Source organism: Cydia strobilella, chromosome 3 (genome assembly GCF_947568885.1).
Source record: "Cydia strobilella chromosome 3, ilCydStro3.1, whole genome shotgun sequence".
NCBI classification, from domain to species: domain Eukaryota; kingdom Metazoa; phylum Arthropoda; class Insecta; order Lepidoptera; family Tortricidae; genus Cydia; species Cydia strobilella.
In genome coordinates, this window is record NC_086043.1 from 533,179 (window position 1) to 547,775 (window position 14,597).

At 39.1% G+C, this 14,597-nt stretch overlaps 1 protein-coding gene and 1 long non-coding RNA gene across 5 annotated transcripts in view; one reads left to right on the forward strand and one right to left on the reverse strand.

Moving 5' to 3' along the window:
- Nucleotides 1-14,597, reverse strand: part of LOC134755637 (solute carrier family 12 member 4) — a 566,314-nt gene that overhangs the window by 186,600 nt on the left and 365,117 nt on the right. The window lies entirely within an intron of this gene.
- Nucleotides 14,050-14,597, forward strand: part of LOC134755708 (uncharacterized) — a 40,470-nt gene continuing 39,922 nt past the window's right edge. The window contains exon 1 of the long non-coding RNA XR_010129078.1: nucleotides 14,050-14,118. This is a non-coding gene — a long non-coding RNA (uncharacterized LOC134755708). The remainder of the gene's footprint in view (nucleotides 14,119-14,597) is intronic.

A 14,597-nucleotide genomic window follows, 5' to 3' on the forward strand; every position in this document is an offset into this window, starting at 1 on the left:
CGTAACAATATTGACTGGACTTTTAGTTTCATCTAAAAGCCTTTTAGAAAATAGTGCCCTAATGAAACGTTCATCTTACCCAGCTGCTAACAACGCAGATAATATAACTAGACAAAAAGCGTCGAGGCAAGTTTCGCCAGCGGGAGGGTTAACGAGCGACTTAACCCTCACGTAAATAAGCGAAGAAATGAGGCTTCATAAGCGAACGCTCGGTGGGACTAATGGTGCCATAATTACCTACCGCAACTCACTGTCTACGTTCTAGAATTTAATATTTTTTCCTGAAATATGAACAAATAAATAAACTTACAGACGCAACGCTACGTATTTTCAACTAATAAAAATAAAATTAGCGCGAATGAAAGGTCTATAGTGATCTGTCTAAGTAGCTCCACATTTTCGTTACACAAATTGCTAAATTTAATCGAAATTAAACTATCGTGAGACATATTTCAAAATATTTAAATCGCTACGGTTTCACTCACTATTATTAAAAATTATTATTATTATTCAGAGCCCACTGTGTCCCACTGCTGGGCAAAGGCCTCCCCCCTCTTTTTCCACTCGTCTCTGTTTAATGCTATATCTGGCCAGCCTGTCAAGAAGGAGTCCAAGTTATCCCGCCATCGCCGACGAGGTCTGCCGGATCCCCGGTTAGACTCGTGGAGCTCCCACTCCGTGGTTAACTTCGCCCACAAGTCATCCGGCATTCGGCAGACATGACCAGCCCAGTCCCATTTCAACTTGGCCGCTTTCCGAGCTACGTCTATTATTTGAGTCTCAGAGGGCAGCGTGGTGTTTCGGACTCGATCTCGCTGCTTAGAAAGAGCTTATTATTTCAAAAGCGACTAAAAATAGTAGTGAAAGTGGTCTAAATATTTTGCTAAATCTAATTCCTAATAATAGCTCTAAACTCAACAGGTTGGTAATAGATTTATATTTAATTAGTAGGTAGGTAACGCCTGAAGCGTGTTCAGGCGAGCAAATAATCGCTAATAGTGGTCTACAAATTCTACAATAGCTATTTATTCCGGTGATCAGCGGTTACCGGCATCGGTTAACTATTTTAAAATAAGCTTTATAGTCTGTATTGGTGTGATCAATTTGTGGTTTTATTAATGTTTCCATATATTCGCTAATTACACCAAAATAGACCTATCATTACGGGATCCTGCCTTTTCGCCGAAAATTGTATTGCCGAATTTCACTTGCCAACCAACTTTTCGCATAAGTTTCATTTGGCCGAATAACTTTTACCAAATAATTATTTTGCAACCATTTCATTTCCCAACCCCATAGTTGGGAAATGAATATGACGTACTAGGTTGGGATAGGTTAGGTTGGATTATGTAAAGTTGGGAAATGAAATTCGGCCAAATGAGACTTCTGTGAAAAGTTGGTTGGTAAGTGAAATTCGGCAATACAATTTTCGGCGAAAAGGCAGAGAACCTATTATTACAAGGAAAATTTTTTATGTTATTTTTCTCGTATATTTTGGATCTAGATGACAATAATAACAGCAAATTAAAAGTATAAGGTTAAGTTCGCCTTTGTACCTCTATTTCTGTAAATTTTATGTAAACCTATGTTGTGTACAATAAAGTGATTACTACTAGTAGTAAAAGTGGAAATATTACTGTCTTGGGTTCGGTTTCTTTCAAGGTTTCAAGCAGACGTTTTTACTTGATATAAAATTGCATTATTAATATTTTATTTGCTATGCAGGCCTAAATACATTACCAAAAAACCTGGAAAGAGAGGCTTTAACATGTTGGACTATAGTTTAAAGAAGAAACGATTGTACTAACTTTTTTGTCGCCAAAAACACCTTTGCATACATTGTGGCTGTGATTATGTTGGCGTTGAATAACGTTTATAGAAAAGTTAAAATACATTTCTAATGTTTACCGTTTAACAGGTTTTTGACAGAAAATAAATAACCCTGGCCATGCATGCTCAGTGTTTTAATCCTAAAAATGTTGTTGACCGCAATGCACAGATTCAAATATCGAGCTAAAAACATTTGTCAACAGTCGACGTATTAAATATATTAATAACGGGTCACTCACGTATTTTAAGTCGAAAAACGCCCGTAACGTGAATGACCCGTTATTAATATATTTAATATGTCTGTGTCTCACGGAAGTTTTGTTATTAAAACAACAGTAGACGTGCTTGAGGACGAATCTTCAACCTCGAACAATTAGAAGAGGACGCCTAATGCCTGTCAGGTAGACTTGGAGATGTGTTCCTATCAATTATGGAGTACAGGACAGCGTTTGTTTTGGGTTGATCTATGCCATACAAAAGTAGGTACTACGAATCATTCATCGACGCTTTAAAGTAAAGGATACAAATATCGTTTGCTGCTTATTACAAAATAAATAATTTTCAATGTCAAAACCGATGTTTTACAAAGGATGGTCACAAATCTGACACAAAACAGAACGTGTTTTATTTCGGATTATTTAGAAGTGCTTTTCGTTATTTTGTTATTGAAAGCTCAATTTGAAAATAAGGTTATTACCTGATCTTAAAATAAAGGAATATCTAAAAAAATCTAATAAACATATTAATGACACTGGAGGCTTATTGGAATAATTCAATCTCATTTCAACATGACTAGCAGCTCTCAACTGCAACTGCACTGCTAATGATATTATCAGAATTGGACCAGAATTCAGAAAAACTCAGATAAATATGTTCGAGGCGAACGTTCGATCTCATTCGTAAATTGGAATCACACTATGTAATTCAGACGTGCGTATCAAAAAACCCAAAAGCTAATCCGTATTTTACAAAACGGGAAATCCTTTAAATTCACTGACCTCTCATCAAAGCAGACTCAGCTGCACCACCATCCTTATCCTGCCCTGAAGTCAGCCTCATCTTGCATTCACACAAACAGCACTACTTAATGTCCACGAAAACACAGGTATCACAGTGAACAGAACAGTATAGTCAAACACCGAATGCTTCGCAAGACGAAAATCTCTCCAGACGGAGCTGACGAAATCTTTTTATACACAACTAAGTAGGTTATCCTTTATCAGACATGACATGTGACTGATAGGAGAGGTAAACAAGGATCAGTAGCGGAGATCTGTCGATGGATATCAGTTAATCATTGGTAGATTTGAACATTTTCTTAAGAGGTGTCAATCACCTTAGGCTTTAAGTTTTACGAGGTATTTAAAATTTACCGTGTATATCCGAGATAACATATGGTTTTAAGGCAGAAAGAAATGCCCACGTACTCGACGTAAGCAATGTGTTATGAACTCTATACCCTTTACCACCACACGATAAAGTGGAGAGTATCGAAATAACGTAGACGCGCCCATCCTCTCACTATCAAGGAATCACTTAGGAGTTACGAGCAACTACCGTTCTATTATTAGAGGACCAAAGGGCGCCGAAAGCGCTGCCGCAAGCAATGTTCTAAATGTTCAGAAAACTAACGTTCGGAAGACCACCCTTTCGCATATAATGTTTACGAGTAAACAATTATTGGCAGTGAATAGTGCATGCAATGATCCCCTGCCAGAATTGCTCGTAAGTTTACATTGCTTCAGAAAAATACTCAAATTATATTATAAAATACAACTCACCTTCTGTACTTGCTATTTGGACATACCCGTCTTTTTCATTCACTGCTTTAACCTCCATTGCCTACATACACTGCAACAACAAACTCCACACTGTAACCCCCCGACACAAATATCTATACTGGTCTAGTCTGGATTTCCTAGGTATTATCTCCGAGAATTACTAGGACTGCACTTAAGATAGCAGCTAAAACCAGGCGGCACTTTTATATACTCACTTTTATCGTACTTTATCTAATGCTGGGTGTTTCCTGTCGCTTTTATTACTGGTTTTATAATGGTGACTTAGTAGCAACTCGCACATTCACTCTGAACGTGGCAGATGCATACCACTTTTAATTACATGATCGTAATATAAACAATGGACCTTTTCCCTAAAAACCGAAAATATATTATTTACCTGAATTCATAACTGTAACATGACATGACTACGCCGTACATCATGAATAACATGATAAAACTAAGATACAGGTATTGAGTACACATGATTATAGGTATGGTAAAACTTAAAATGTTAAGTATATGTTCATAAACAAAATGTTTAAACAAATTTGCCTGTAGTTTGGGCTATTGAATGTCCAGGTGACTAAAAATTTACAGCAGTTTTCTTTATGTTACAACAGCAATAATGACCTAGTTCCTTGGAGGGTTTGTAATCTCTATGACCCAGCGATAGCGGCTCTTGTTCAATTCCCATGAAACATTTATATAAGCTGGCATTGCATAGGTGAAGAATGGTCTTATATCGACCATCCTAAGTAACAAAACCCGGCCAAGTGCGAGTCCGACTCGCGTTCCAAGGGTTCCGTACATTACACAATTTAAACAATGTATTTTTATGCGAAATGTCTTTAAAAAAACCCGTAGGGGTCGGATCAAAAACTAAGTAATTAAGTCCGACTCACGCTTGACTGCACATTTCTAATAGGTTTTCCGGTGATCTATAGGTAAAGATCTACTTTGTGTATTTTTTTCAAATTTTTTGATGGTAATTTTTTGCCTATTTTCTTGAATAACTTATAAACTGTTTATCCTAAAATTATATAAAAAATATATTTGAGATTCTCACAATGAGCTCTTTCATTTGATATGATACACGATATAGTTTGACAAACTTTATTTTTAAATTTTCTCATTTACCCCCCAAAAGTGGCCCCCGTGTTTAAAATTAATTTGTTTACGTTACATGTCCATCTTTGGGTTACAAACTTACATATGTGTACCAAATTTCAACTTAATTGGTCCAGTAGTTTCGGAGAAAATAGGCTGTGACAGACGGACAGACAGACGCACGAGTGATCCTATAAGGGTCCGTTTTTTCCTTTTCAGGTACGGAACCCTAAAAACAAACAGAAATCCGATCCTAGTATTTATCCGGCTTCATTTGTTACAACAAAAGCTCGCAAATATGATACGTACGAGTATCAAATACATATTAAGCCACAAACACGGCGCAGCTTAAAGTCACATTAGCGAAGTACCTAAGCTAACATGTCGAGAGTGATGGGGCTTCTTGCTCGCTTTAGGGGCTTGTCACGGCTACCCTTTGAAATGCCATTCAAAGGTTCATTCCCTGGAGCCTGGGTCGCCCTTTGGCGTGGGACGCCACCTGCGTGGACACGCTGGCTCCGTCCCACGTGGAAGGGTCGGCTCGGAAGCCTGGGACTGCCACGGACCAGGCCCAAACTATCAAGCGCCGCAAATACGCGTTCTTGTCGAATGAGTACGAGTTTGCGGCACTTGCAATGGAGACATTGGGCCCGTGGTCGACCGACACCAAGAATTTTGTAAAGGAAGTGTCGGTCCGGTTGATAGGCATCACAGGCGATCATAGGGCGGGCGCTTTCTTTGCCCAGAGGCTAAGTCTGGCGGTGCAGAGGGGTAACACCGCTAGCGTCCTTGCGACCATGCCGGAAGGGGGTGATTTGGGGGAAGTTTTTTATATTTAAGGTTTAGTTTTAGGGTTTTGTTAGCATAAGGTTAAATTGTACATGTTAACTGTATATCTGATTCAAAGTTCAAAAAGTTAGTATGATGTGAAACCCATGAAATTATGACTTTTAATTTATGATGGTGATGATGATAAATTCCTGTTATCCCTCATTAGGGACATAGGGCTCGCAGAAGAATCCTCCATTTGTCACGATCTTAAGCGGCTACTTCCAGCTCTTTCCAGTCGAGTCCAGTTGAGCCAGTCTCTTTCTCAACTGATCGCCTCCATGTTTTAAATTATGCCTTGTCAAAATACTTATTTTTAGGAATATTTTTCTTATTTACAGGTTTTTGACAAAATGAACACTCACTGTACCGGTCGATGAGAGATGTGGGAGAATTAAAAATGCAGCGTTCATGCAGATAGGTAGTGCAAGACTCTTTATTGAAGTAAACAACTATACTTGATGATTTTTAGGACCCGTAACGTCATCTGTTCGCGGTAATGAGTATTAGCACATAAGATTGATAGGTTCACATGCAAAATTAGGACTTTTAAATTATTGTACATAAATAGTAGATGGCGTAAACATCAAATAGTATTAATTAACTTGAACACTCACTTCACTATAAACTTCACTTCGTTAAAAATTCAAACTTCATTCATTTAACTAAAACGAAACGTATTATCTTCAAAATATTCTGCTTTAGTTTTAGTTTTAATACACAAATTTTAATACACAATAATGTTTGTTAGAATTATCAAAAATATACCGTAGTAAAAAATTTGTCGTCGTATTTCTGGTCCATCCTGTAGTTATGCAAATTAAAGATAAGTACTACAAGTACTTATATTATACGAGCTACTAAACACAGTGAACTTAAAGTCAATTTTATTAATATAAGCACCTAATTATACGCTGTGATATCCGAATGATTTGACTCTTGGCCTGTCTTATTCTTGCACCAAAAATTGTTTATTTATTTAAACTTTATTGCACAAAATATACTTATACAACAATGTACAAATGGTAAAAAACTTAATGCCAAATAGCATTCTCTATCAGTCAATCATAGGGCCAAACAGAGACACTTACAATTGGTGCAGAGAAAAAAAAACAATGAATTAAAAGAAAAGAAAACATATACTTAAACTACATATATTACATAAATATAAACATACCACCTGGGCCGTGTTGCATAACAAACTGCAACTAATATTACAAGCGGAACTCCTATTCTAATTCCACATATTAGAAAATGAGTTAAGCTTGTAATATTAGTTGTAGTTTATTATGAAACACGGATCTGTATTGGTTAAATATTAAAGCAATACATTTCTGCAAGACCTACCTACCTAACAACATTAGGGAAATCTTCCATCGGGAAGCAACCAATAGCATTCTATGTGGAAAGGCAACCTTAAATGCGGACAAAGTCGCAGACTCAGGCTAGTCTATCATCAAATTTTATTGTTTTTAGTATTTGTTGTTATAGCGGCAACAGAAATACATCATCTGTGAAATCATCACATATCTTTGCCGATTGCTTTGCTGTTATTGTGTTCAGTTTTGCGCTCCACTAAGCTTAGTTAGCATCACAGAACCTGTGTTTGGCTTCAGAGACATATCAATATCAAAGGCAGACCCTATAACTCGTACAAGGCTTCTATTTTCATCCACGTGAGTTAGCGAGGTGAGCGCTCATCCAAACCAGGTCCACATATTAGAATAGATAATTTGTGGTATTATGTACAGGTGGCTAAAAAATAAGTGCATCCTCGTTGCCAGGAAGATTTTAGGATTATACTGAGCAACTTTTACTATGGGACCAACCCCGAAATCGCGAAAAATAATTTGGCTGATTCATACATTTTGGCTGGTCCAATTTCTATGGGAGGGTAAAAATTTTTTTCGCGATTTCGTGGTTGGTCCCATAGTAAAAGTTGCTCAGTATAATCCCGAAACCTCCTTGGCAGCGGGAATGCACTTATTTTTAGACATCCTGTCAGAATATTGATACTATTGAGTAGCGTATGAAACAACGCGCCTAAAGTATCTACCACCCTGGAATACATTTTCAAATAGACATATATCTAAACAGTTTGCATTTAAAAGTATCTGCAACAGTGTTAACGGACGTCCGGGCCGGCCCGAAGCTATTTCACATTATACAGAAGTTTTTCTTTTTCTGCTCTCCGGCCGGTCAACTAAACGAAGTTGCCGCTTTCCAGTTTGCCAGTAAAAAGGAAGCTTCAGGTCACATGTAACTTCTTACTTTACGGCTAAACTAGTATAGTATATATTTAATATAGTCGCTTTATATATACTCTCGCTACAACGTAAATCCGTAAGGAGTTCGTTTAGGAGGTGCAAGCGCGCACTGCTGCAAGAGCTGGTCAAAGACGCCTAGTCTTACTAAGATGGCATATAGTCGAGAAATTTGGATGGGCACCGCCGTGGCGGGGTGGCCTAGGGGTTCATGGCGTTAGCCGCGATAGCTAAAGACGCCGGTTCGAATCCGGCCTTCACCACTAGAGGGCTTCGTCACTTTTTCTTTAATATATGACATCTAGTTTAGCCGTTTCCTACTCGTCTATGTGCGGTTCGCGTTTGGAACGATACCCTATTCCTCTATCCAGGCGTGGAAATTGAGTCTCAAACAAACGCAGCTGCGAGGATTTTGGCTCCATCGGTTCAAAGGAGAAATTTCGTTGGTACTTATTCGCGCAATTGAACGATATTATACGTCCCTGATGCTTCTGTTTTGCTTTCCTTTTTACTTAAGTCTTGAAAATGTTGAGTATGTTTAGGGTTTTGTGGTTCTTAATTTCGCCTTTGTCTTTTTGTAAGTCCGTCCGCGATTAGTCAGAAACACTTTGTTACTGCAAACAAATTTCTATGCAGTCAGTTATCTCTGATATTAATCTTATCTAAAATTTAGTTAAAATTGCATAAATCAAAAATAACAACCACGTTATATTTTGCCTTAACCCTATAATGGTCATATGGTGTAGGATGTTTTAAAGTAGTTCTTGCACCATAACCATCGAAAAATCATTTCTAAACCAAATGTATGGTTATACATTGGTTTAAAAATGATTTTTCAATGCAAGATTAAGTATATCAAATAATTTGTAATGCCAGTTTTAAAACTGTTTATTTGCTATCACAGCGTATTACGCTATTTACTTAACTAAATGTGCCATGTTCAACCAAACGGGTACTTATTGTCGGTTGTCAATAAGGTGCTATTTCCATATAGCTTCAATTCGAAATCAACCTTATCGACAAGCGACAATGTGGTACCTTTTGGTTGAAAACGCCACAAATGTGAGAGCTGTGTCATCATCCGTATTGCATTAATTAGTATAGTAGTAGTTGGATGGGTCTAGAAGGGTTAACTAGGATTCAAGTTGTACTTTTCAAAATCATATAAATCTTAAGGCAAAATGAAAATTTACCGATATCGGTATTTTTATTTATTTATTTATTTATTAAAGCTTTATTGCACAATACATGAAGGTACAAAAGGCGGACTTAATGCCTTAAGGTAAGGCGGGGAACGAAACCGGTATTTTTTCGTTCTTTGTTAATTATTTAATTTCTAATTGGTCAATTTAATAATACGAATTCGTTACATAAAAACACAATTGGAGTATAAAAAGTATAAGATAATTGGAAATATATGGTTATTTTAAAGTTTTTGCAAAAAAAACCGGTTTCTTGACCTTAAAGCCAATGTTAGGAGTATGCAAACAACACAAGAACTAAGTTAATAAGAAGTTGACGGCCTCCTAGCCTAGTTAGTAGATACCCTGCCTTAGAAGCAGGAAGTCCCGGGTTCGAATCCCGGTAAGGGCATTTATAAGCAAAACATAGGACCAGCTTGTTTTGCAGATAATTTTAAACACCTGGCTCGCTTTGCTACTTCTGCCGGCTGATTGTACCGTAAAACCACTTTGGTCCAAAAGCTCCCAACTATCATACAAAATTAACTCAAATATGTTCGAAATCCAACTGTCAGATTTTGCTATTTTGGTATTAAGAAAAGGTAATAGGGTAGATATTTCCTAAGAGGGTTAAATGGATTTAGGTACACGAGTTTGAAGTTAAGCGACACCTTTGAAAATGTTAGTTCTATGCCATCAAGGCTCGGAACCGGTTTTTTCTTCATACAAAAAATACCGGTACGTTCTTTTTCGTTCTTTGGTTTATTATTTCATTTTCAATGGGACAATCTAATAATACGAAGTTGTTACCTAAATACACGATTCAGTCCTATGTAAAGAGCATAAAATAATTAAAAATATTAAGCTATTTTGGGATTTAAAAAAACCGGTTCCGAGCTCTGTATGTGTTGTATATGTATGCAACTACCCATGCATGTGTGTGTGTGTGGCTGCGCCCACGACCCATCTCTTACGTCAATAAAGTAGTGTGCTATAAACCAACGCTCGTGTCACTCGTCTCCTCGGCCGTATATATATATATATATCAGTGGCGACGAGGATGGGATCCGAACCCACGCGTGCAAAGGGATAATCGAAAAAAGGATTGGTAAAGTTTTGTATTTAATCAAAGACTTTTATACAGACAGTATTATAAAAAAACACACACACACACACACACAGTATTATAAAGGCTTAAAGAGGACGCAAAACCTGTTTTTTTTAGGGCGCGGCCGGTAGCGTTCGCATTACGCGATACAGTTAGCAAAGAAATTGATAGGCTTGTCAGTTTAGGGGTTCTGAAGCCAGTTGATCATTCCGAGTATGCCTCACCTGTAGTGCCAGTTTTAAAGAAAAATGGTTCAGTACGTTTATGTGCAGATTATTCCGTCAGCATAAATAAACAATTGCTTATCGATCAATATCCGCTGCCTACAATAAATGAATTGTTTTCAAAGTTACACGGGGGGAAAACATTCACAAAGTTAGATCTGTCTATGGCATACAACCAGTTCGAGCTAGACGAAGACTCACAAAAGTTGACCTGCATAAACACGCACCGGGGATTATTTCGCTTTACACGTCTCGTTTTTGGGCTGGCTTCTGCGCCAGCGATATTTCAGCGAGCAATGGAATGCGTGCTCGCAGGCCTCGACGGCGTGTTGTGCCTGCTCGACGACGTGCTTATCACGGGCGCCGACGTCGCCCAGCACCAGGCCAGGTTAAAGGTAGTGTTGCAAAGATTACAGGATGCGGGACTGGTATTGCAGCGGGATAAGTGCGAGTTTTTTAAGGACGAGATTAGCTACTTAGGCTATATAATAAATAAACAAGGCTTAAAAAAATCCCCAGAGAAAATTAAAGCCATAGTCGAAGCACCGGTGCCAACAAATATTAGTCAGTTACAATCATTTTTAGGGCTAAGTAACTACTACCGAAATTTTGTTCCGGGCGCCTCGACCATACTCAGTCCATTATATGACCTACTTAAAAAGAATACAAAGTGGGAGTGGTCAGAGTTGCATAACGACGCTTTTAACAAAATTAAAAGTCATCTGGTGTCGGATCAGGTTCTTACACACTTTAACCCTAAAACAAAGCTGTTTTTGACCTGTGATGCATCACCTAGTGGCCTAGGGGCTATTTTATCACAGCTGGATTCTGACGGGGTCGAGCGGCCGGTCGCATTTGCCTCGCGCACTCTAAACCCCGCGGAGAAAAGGTATGCGCAAATACAGCGGGAAGCAACCGCAATAATTTATGCAGTGCGTCGCTTCCATCAGTATTTGTACGGTAGGGCAGAGCCGTTTGTTTTAAGGACGGACCACAAGCCTTTAACTTCAATATTTGGGCCCTACAAAGGCATCCCCGAGGTCTCCGCTAATCGTTTACAACGGTATGCACTATTTCTCAGCGGTTATAATTACACAATAGAATATGTGCGTAGTGCGGACAATAGTGCAGACTTTTTGTCTCGGGCAAGCCTGCCGGGGGAGAGTGGGCGCGGCGCGGAGCCAGCACTCGCCGATAGTGATAAGGCCGCATATGTTTGTTTTGTTGCAGACGGCGAGACTAAACCGTTAACTCTAAATGAATTACAGGTAGGTACCAAGACAGATGCGATATTAAATATCGTGAGTAGGTATATCCTCAATGGTTGGCCAAATAAAATCACCGATGTGCGTCTCAAGCCGTACCATTTATGTAGAACTCAGTTAGCTGTAGAAAATGGTATTATTATGCGGGGTCATAAAGCGGTAGTTCCACAGTCGCTACGCGATAAAGTTCTGGCAGAACTACATACGTCACATCTGGGAATAGTTAAAACCAAAGCAGAGGCTCGTGCTCGATTCTGGTTTCCTGGGATTGACAAGGCTTTGGAGTTGTTTTTGGGTTCGTGTGAGGTGTGCCAGCAGTTGCGGCCGTCCCCGCCCCGCGCGCCACCTGTACCGTGGCCTCAGACTGCGCGTTGTTTTGAAAGGTTACACATTGATTTCCTCGGCCCGCTATATGGACATACGTATTTAGTAATCGTAGATACTTATAGTAAATGGCTCGAGGTATATCCCATGGTTAGCACGACATCCACGGCCGTAGTAGACAAGTTATGCGACTTTATTTCCAGATTCGGGTTACCAAAAACAATAGTAAGTGACAATGGTACTGCTTTTTGCTCGCAGGAATTTACTAGATTTTGTGACCTTAACGACATAAAACATGTTACGTCACCGGCCTACCACCCCCCCAGTAACGGCCAGGCCGAGATTTTTGTTAAGATCACAAAAAAGGGTATTAAGTCGAGCATGTTAATGGGTAAAAATGATAGACAGAGGCGGTTACTCTTATTAAGATATTTAATGGATTATCGCAATTCAATACATTCAACCACAGGCTGCGCCCCGTCACAGTTAGTATTCGGTCACAAAATAAGATGTAGGCTTGATGTGTCGAATCCATTGTCGGAGTTATCGCCCTTATCATCTGCCGAGTCCGTAGTTAATAAACCTGGAAAAATTCAACAGTGTTCACCATGTAAAGAAAACGTGTCACGTAATTTTAAAAAAAGCGAGTTAATACTTTACAAAAAGTATGTAAACAAGTCTCAATTTAACTGGTGCAAAGGGATAATCGAAAAAAGGATTGGTAAAGTTTTGTATTTAATCAAAGACTTTTATACAGACAGTATTATAAAAAAACACATAAATCAAATAGCAAAATACAATGGTACCATAAGGATTGACAGCTCAGGGGATCTAAGTTTAACAGATTTGGATGAGTACTTACCATCTATAGACCCTCCACCGCCTCCGCCGCCGTCGCCTCCGCCGTCGCCGCCGCTGCTGCCGCCGCCGCCGCCGCCGTCGCCTTCGCCGTCGCCGCCGCCGCCACCGCCGCCGCCGCCGCCAACGACCGATGGAGGCCATGTTCCCCCTCCAGATCCGTCGTCTCCATCTGGTGACACTCCAGACCTCTCGCGGGAGGGGAAAGAGTCAGTGCCAAGTGACGCCGAGTTTCAAGAAGCGGAATATTTTACGGATAGCTCTGAAGAGATTGATACAGAGATAGTCTCCACTGAGGATGAGCAACAAGGTACCCAAGGTGTGCGCTCAGATTCGCGTATCAGATTACGAAGCCGTTCAAAATTAAATGTAGGTTTTAAGAAATATTTTTAGGATATTAGTAGTAAAATAGAGGGAGGGGTGTTGTATATGTATGCAACTACCCATGCATGTGTGTGTGTGTGGCTGCGCCCACGACCCATCTCTTACGTCAATAAAGTAGTGTGCTATAAACCAACGCTCGTGTCACTCGTCTCCTCGGCCGTATATATATATATATATCAGTATGCCATTCTTGAAGTTGTAAATTTTACTTACGTAAGTAGGGACAAAGCTATTTGCTAGAATGAGATAACGATATTCATATCTCATTCTGTAGTATAGCTGTCCCCCTACTTACGTCAGTAAAACTTATAAGTGTAATCCTGGCCTTAGTTTAGTAAATAGTGTCTTAAGCCAAAACAATCTTTGTTTTCGTTCTCATTCTCCGTTTCATATCACATATCGCAATATGTAATCTTTGCCAAAAAATTACAGCTCTCATTTGGGACGCATCCACTCGAAAAGATTATTATCGGAAGCCGACAATCGGTTTTATTGAGTACAGTAAAATGCCGACTGTTCCTCTTATCATACTGCTATTTCTTGAAATTCAAACTTTATTCTAAACGTAACAAGGTTGATTTTTAAGGTAGGGTAAGGCTGGGATGTCATTTAAGCGCTGCCTTTACGAAGCTCACTAATAACAGCGGTTAACCAGTATGAGCCTGGACTTTGCTCGCATATATTTCTTACCAATCTCAGGGTCTTGTTACATTGGGGACAGTGAGGTATTGTGTAATAGTTAAACTGCACCTACGGAATGGCCGATAACAGTTATATGACTGCAGTCATTGGCCTGTTTGCTGCAACGCAACGATAACCTCCTTACGGTTACGGCTGATCTTATAATCCCATTGCTTTTATAATTCACATCTTCTTCCTCGCGTTATCCCGGCATTATTGCCATGGCTCATGGGAGCCTGGGGTCCGCTTTGACAACTAATCCCAAAAATTGACGTAGGCACTAGTTGTATAATTCACATCGGTGGCAAAAAACATATGGCTCATTTGATGGTAAGCGGTTACCATAGCCTCAATTAGATCATAGAAAGCCTCCTTAGATTAATAAATTTATTTGAGCTGTTAGGTTTTTTGTTGTGAAAAACTTGCGGACTTACAGGTGACCCCAAAACGCTCACAAAATAAAGATATTAATGGCGTTGCGAACAATATACTCGTACAATCAAGTTAGCATTACTGCCCTGGCTTATTTATGGGCTTATAATATTAAACATGTGAATAATTTTGTTTTTCTTTGGTAACCAGAACATGGTTTTATCCTCAAAATAAATATTCATAAAACTAATTAAAACAGTAATTGCAGCCAAGCCTTCAAACAGTCCATAATAAGTGCATAACAGTGCATAAACGTCAATAAAATATAAAATTATAAATATAGATTTTATTGAGACGCGTGTAATTACCTAGACTTAAGAAAAATTTAGT